This window comes from Pecten maximus, unplaced genomic scaffold (genome assembly GCF_902652985.1).
Source record: "Pecten maximus unplaced genomic scaffold, xPecMax1.1, whole genome shotgun sequence".
Taxonomy (NCBI): Eukaryota; Metazoa; Mollusca; class Bivalvia; order Pectinida; family Pectinidae; genus Pecten; species Pecten maximus.
This window is the reverse complement of record NW_022981752.1, coordinates 1-6,690: the sequence shown is the minus strand read 5'-3', so window position 1 is coordinate 6,690 and position 6,690 is coordinate 1. Positions and strand designations below refer to the sequence as shown.

The 6,690-nt window shown below is 33.8% G+C and overlaps 1 long non-coding RNA gene across 1 annotated transcript; it reads right to left on the bottom strand.

The window, feature by feature from the left end:
• Nucleotides 1-290: 290 nt before the first annotated feature.
• On the bottom strand, nt 291-4,377 carry LOC117320212. Its single transcript, XR_004530951.1, has 2 exons — nt 4,312-4,377; nt 291-1,285 (listed from the first exon to the last, which is right to left on the bottom strand). It is a non-coding gene; the product is annotated as an uncharacterized LOC117320212 (long non-coding RNA).
• Nucleotides 4,378-6,690: the final 2,313 nt, after the last annotated feature.

Below are 6,690 nucleotides of genomic sequence, written 5' to 3'. Positions count from 1 at the left end.
ACTTCAGTGCACCTCATTTTCACACTTCGCTATAATTTCTTATTCTTTGGACATAACAATCCTATTAAGCCTTAGATATATCGATGAAAAATATAACATGTTGTTATAATCATTTTGGTAAATCAATTGCATTTATAATTTTATCTAGAGCTTTTCACCAATAGAACTAAAGAACTCAAACACGGTAAACAAGTTCATTGAGATTACGTTCAACCGACAAAAATATTTGTATAAGAAGGCGACTGTTGTCCTTTCTCAAAATGCCAGAATGAAAAAGAATGCACTTCATATTCATATATGTAACAGGCAATTTATTTAAGATAACCGACACAGTTGACACGATTGTATATTATAAGCCAGACTACTTCTTTTGTTCTTAGATGAAATCATTGCCATAAAAATGTAGTATAGCTTCTAACATGGATACAAATGTATTACATACAAACAACGGTTGGCTTTGGCGATGGAATAAAGATCTGACCAATCGTAAAAAATACTGTTTTAACTAGATAGTATACCATAATATCTTAGAGTTGGAGGTAGATTTTGAAGCTTTATCGAAACGGTCTGGCTGCATTAATTGAAACAAAATATATTCTGACTAATCGTAAATTTGTATTCAATTCAGAACTGCATGACGTAATATTTGCAAACTTATCTGATGCGGTTTTGCTGGAAATTAAGAAATATCAATATTCCATCCAGAATGCCAAGGTCATTTGAGTGTGCGAACCTAATATAAGTATGACTTTGTTGAGGGAGTTAGTTGACATGTATCAAGACGTTACGTCTTGTGGTTATTCAGAACAAATCAAATGAATACCGGAATCTCTTTCAAGATATTTGCTCATTCCGAATGTCGGAAATCGACCGCCAGTAGAAACAAAAATGTGAAAATTGGCCATGTCATAAATGTTTCATAAAGTACCTGACAATATGTTTTTGATTTCCTGTTCAGCGCTATCCACCAATTTCACCATTGCATCTCCCTCTATCGGCAATTTCTTTAATATATCTTTCAAAGCTTGGAGATTCTTGTACGAAATTGTACTGTTACTCTCCAAATTAATACATATATCCAAGAATTGAAGATTCATGTGCTTTGCTGGGCCGCCCAGATATCCTCCACATTGCGTTCGGAACACAGACAGATTTTGAGGTACGTTGTCAGATATAAAATTGGTTGCTATGTCGACCTTGAGATCGTTGTAACGTTGTCTTGCCAATGTTTCACGTTTCTGCATCTCCATCGTCACCAATGAGCCACTCAATGTTCAAACAAATTCTACAAAAAAGATTTAATTAAATAACATGCAGTTGCTTTTATGTTTGATGCACCATCGTTACATATACAAAACATATTCAGGATATTTGCGCCACTCATTGATTGAGTTTTATAGATATATATATATATAGATACTTTTATAAACTTTTCCCTCTGAAACCTGTGAAAGATCGGTCAAATATTAAAAGAAATTTATATAGATTGATATTAAGAGAAATTATAAAAACAAACTAATAATTCAGACAAAGAATAACGTACGTATGAATGATCCACAAAGAAAAATCAATAACACACTTCAAATAGTATAGTCCAAGATGGCCACCTGTTGGATATTTTGTTTCTTTTTTTGTTGTTTGTTTTTATTATGATTAATCAGGTATTTGAAATTATATACCTACACATAAAATTTAACTACGTTTCAATTAGTACTATATGTGAGAAATAGCGGTAACAAATTTCAACTGTCACAGCAAATAATAGCCGCCTGATGACAATTTTGTTTCCGATTAGATTGTATATAAGGAAGTTGAGAAACGCCCATATAGAATTTCGTACGACATAGCGGTAAGAAACATCAACTGTCAAAATTCAGATCAGTCTCATGTTGAACATGCAAACTGTAAACAATGTGCTCTTGTATCTATTTCTTACTTTCTATGTTTCGTTTTTTTTCTGAACAAAAATATGGTTTTAATTTATTTTAGCAGAGTTTGCTGTGAGATCAGACTCACCAAAGAAAGTTCCCACACTTATCAATTTAATTAAAAAATACCCGTCAACTATGGAGCAGAATTCAACTAAATTTGGTGTGGATGAAGAAGAACCAGTTTTGTAATAAACGGTAAGTGTGGCCCCAGAGGCTTAAGGGGCGGGACCGAGCAGGAAAGAGAAATATTCTTTGAAATCCTTCTTCTTTAGAAGGAATAAATTTGAAGAGGAATCAATTTTGTATAAACGGTGGGTCTGTCCCTCTAAGGGCATGAAGGGCGGGGACAATATTGCAAATTCTTCAAAATCCTTCTGATGCAGAAATCTAGTGTTACATTTGAGCGATACATGCCCTCTGGGCCTCTTGTTAGATTCAAAACAATATTAAATGTGAATACTATAAACGCTCAAAAGGAGAAAAAACTATGTGTGCAAATCTAGCGAGAGGTGATCTGGAAACCCAGCTTACCTCTTGACATATGTTAACATTTTTATCATACTCTATTAACTTTATCTAAATGTATCACTTAATTAATGAAATTACGAGAACCTAAAAAAATAAAATCAAATGATTTATTAGACACACCTTAGGTTATAAATGATAATCAAATGGTGATCATAGATTACGTACTAAAAAAACCTACCAGCTAAATAAATCTGCAATGGTTCCGAACTATCACAAGGAGATATCACAGGAGCATACCACAGCCTCCCAAATCATACATACACACTCACCACACGCATGCATATCGCACGCACGGGAGGCCGACCGTAAATGACCTTTAGCTGTTGATAGGACGTTAACCAATAATAAATCAAACCAAACCAAACCAAACATTCTGATAATACCATTGACATTTATGTTAGTTCCCATGTAAAACCTTTTATTTCTATGACGATATGAAATGGCCCTTCGTTTCTAAAAATACTCACGAGTATTGATGATTTGATTAAAATATATTAATTTAATTAAGTTAATCAACTTTCAAATTGTCGTTTGGTTGATTGATTGATTGAAGTATTGCAAGATGACAATACTTGTTTCACTGCAAAACAGTACTGTCAACTTTTGAATACCAAAATGGACAATAATATGTAAGCTGATAATATCTTATTTAAAAGATATTGCGCAGCAGTTCATGACTTTTTGAGTATAAAAAAATCATAACTGACAATAGTCATACCGCAGCCACATAAAACACACACACACATACATACACACTACACGCATGAACCTCGCACACAGGCGAGGCGTTCTTTAAATAGCCCCTAATGTAACCAATTCTAAAACCAAACCAAATTAAAATGACATTACTTGGTTGTATATCTGGATAGTGTCGACCTGTTCAAAAACGGAAACCTATAAGAAAACTGACGATACGTTATTCCAAAATATTGCATTAGATAAGTGTCCATGTAGAAATGTTACAGACTGACAAAGCTTCATTTGAAATATTTGGTTTCAGTAATCGTTTCTTTTCTTTGTTAATATTTTGAAGCTTCGCCTGATACGCATAGGTTTTGTCAGCAAGATTGAAGCACGACATCAGGTAACATACTCAGGTTAGGTCTACACTTAAAGTATGTTCCACTTACAAACGAGAAAGTTGTATTTAGGATATTTTAAGTGCCTGTATAACACGTTTTTTTTTTTATCTTTTGCTAAACTATTCTTTGTGGTCATATAGTATACGTGCAAACATTGTACTAAAGTAAATTTCACAAAAACAAAAACAAAACAAAACAACAACATAAAAGTTGCTTGAGATATAATTAAATACATGCTACCTAATAGTAAATAGACCAGTATCACAGTTGGTTCGATCTGGCTATGAAGAAAAAAACCTTTTTTCACAATTGTCATTTATGAGCATACCACTGCCTCCCAAAACACATGCATTACACGCATGTATCGTACACACAGACAGGGAAGACCGTCCTTAAACGACCAGAGATGTCGGTAGGAAGTTTAACTTAACCAAACAATATGAGCATGGCAACACAACAGTTAATATATATAACAATAATGTATCTTATCCACATTTAGGGTCGAAATCATCAATGTCTGGCATTTGAGCCGGGATTAAAGGCTTTATTAGTCTAATAACCTACCAAGTTAACAGGATGTTGATCAATACTAGCAAACAATCACTGGGGTAGATTATACAACACTGTAACAACAGGTAAATTTGATGATCGCTCGGTGTAAACTGTCTTCCAGCAATGTTCATTGAATTTTATACATATCACTTATTGATCTGTCAAACATTTAATTATTCTGGTATGAAATGATTTCACAATAGAATTCAAATTCTCACCTTGATTTTGTTGTCAAAGTCCAACGTTTGTTAAATTGGAAAACCAACTTTCGTTTTAACTAAAGCGTACGTAACGTTTTGTCATGCGTAATTGCATACACTATTTTACCCTTAAAATAGATCTAACAAAAGCGGATGTATCCAAAGGTAGTTATTGCCGATACGAACATGACATTAACTATCATCAGACTTTAAAGACCCTGGTACCAGTTAAGTATTACTCTGGAGCAGTATAATGGTATTTACAAAACGGTATTCCAAGGTAGAAATTGAAACAGCTTGGTAGATAACCATACTTGATCAGGCCATTATCATGTTAACTCCCAGCAAGTTTCCACTGAAAGGGACAATTTAGTCAAGTATGTTTTTTTTTTTATATTTCAAGCTAAATCGATAAAATGTATATCGCGACAAAGGATCCGCAGTCAATAGTTGCCAATGCCCAGTATGGTCAGTTTATGTTTGAGGAAAGCCCACGCCAAATATAGCGATACTTCAAGTATAATGCAATACATGTTGCGCCCTCGCGAGGGGATACGATCAAAACATAGAGTGACGACACGGTAGATCTGATTTCTACGATGGCCGATAGCGGCCGTACATATAATACACCTATTTATACAAAGGTATGTGCTAAGTGACATGTTTCAATAAGTACATTTAAAACTTTCAAAAAGAAAATAGGTACAGAATGAAAAATGTACAGAATGAATTATGTACCTATAATACTTTCGAAAAGAAAATAAGTAAATAATTGCTTATGTACATAAAACAATCCCGAATGGTCGGCCATCGTAGATAATACGATTTAAGCGCTTGTTTGTCAACCGTGTGTTATCTTACACTTATAGCAGGTGATATAATCACCGACACCCTCGTGGATCAAGTTGATATTGGGTTTGACGAAGCTTAAAATTCCAATGAAAACAATTATCAACCGATCAACACAGCTTGTCATTTGTTGCTGCATTGAATGAAATGTAGCAATGTCCATCTGCAAGGTGAGTAATGCGATTAAATAAACAGATGTGTTTCGATATCACCAATTTTTTCACATTCTTTTTAATTTTATTACAATAACGTTGTTTAGCATGGATTTTATCTCGCAGAAGTTTATTCTGCATTAAATAATGTAACAACCCAGAAGGAATGCACGATTGAATGGCAAGTTCACGCCATGTCTTTTCGACTTCCAACTAGTTAACACAGCTCAAAGCTTCGTTATAATGTAAATCAACAATATTGTCATTAGATAACATCACACAGGCATGCCCTAGCTGATTAGCTCGACCCTCTTTACATCCTGGGTATACGAAAAGTGCAGTCATCCTAGCTTAAATGATATGCGCATAAGAAAGGTACATTTTGTTTTAAATATTCTTCAATAAACTTTTTCTTCAATATATTCGATAAAAATACTGTTGTTTTTTCTTAATCAACTCTGTATCCATTACGAATAAACTTCAGCACCAATGTGTCCATAGTGTTCATATAGTCTTTGTAGATTTAGTTGTCTTCTTTCCACAGTTTTCCAAAATTTTAAAGAGTTGTGCAAAATGCTCAAATTTTATCTATCCGCCTCTTTTGAAAGACTACTGTAGCTTTCCTCTATCAATGATTGAATGTCTCATACATATACGTTGTAGTGTTCAGATTATGAAGAAGTGTAGCGTCTATTTTAATTATAAAAATCTACACCTCGTTTAATAAAAAAGATAGTTTTTCGACTTTTTCAAATTTTCCATGTCGATGATACCTAGATATTCCCGTGATTCAAGGATCACTCCACCCATATAACACTTAACTTGGTCAATAACTATATTGTCGTATTTGACGTGGCCGTTCTTTAAAAGTGTTCAAACGGCTGACAACTTGAAGAATCGAGGAATATTGAGGAGTAAACGTTTTTTTTTAACAAGTCTCCAGACAGTCTTCTAACCTTCTCTGATTGACATATGTAGTTGATTTTAACTTTCTTTATGATGACTTGATCAGTATTATCCAACCGACAGACAATTTTATTTGCAGAGACTTGTGATAAAGTAAAATATCTTTACTTGCTACGAATTCTATTTGAGACTGAGCCATAATATTTAGGTATCCTTATTTATTATTGGTGTCCTTATTTATAGCATACTATACGTGATCCTTATTTCTTAACAGCATGATATCATTTAAATATAGAGCAGGTGAAATAAATAGGTAGACTACAAAGGTTTAAGGTCAGGATTTCTCAAAACCTCACTAGATCCTCATCAAATCCTCAGATTTAACCAGTCCTCCAAGTACAAAAAGTAGAGCTTTAAGAAGGCTTCCAAAGAGTTTTATATATTGACACATAGGCATGAAATTTGGGACTGTCAAAGGTGGGCAGTTTTA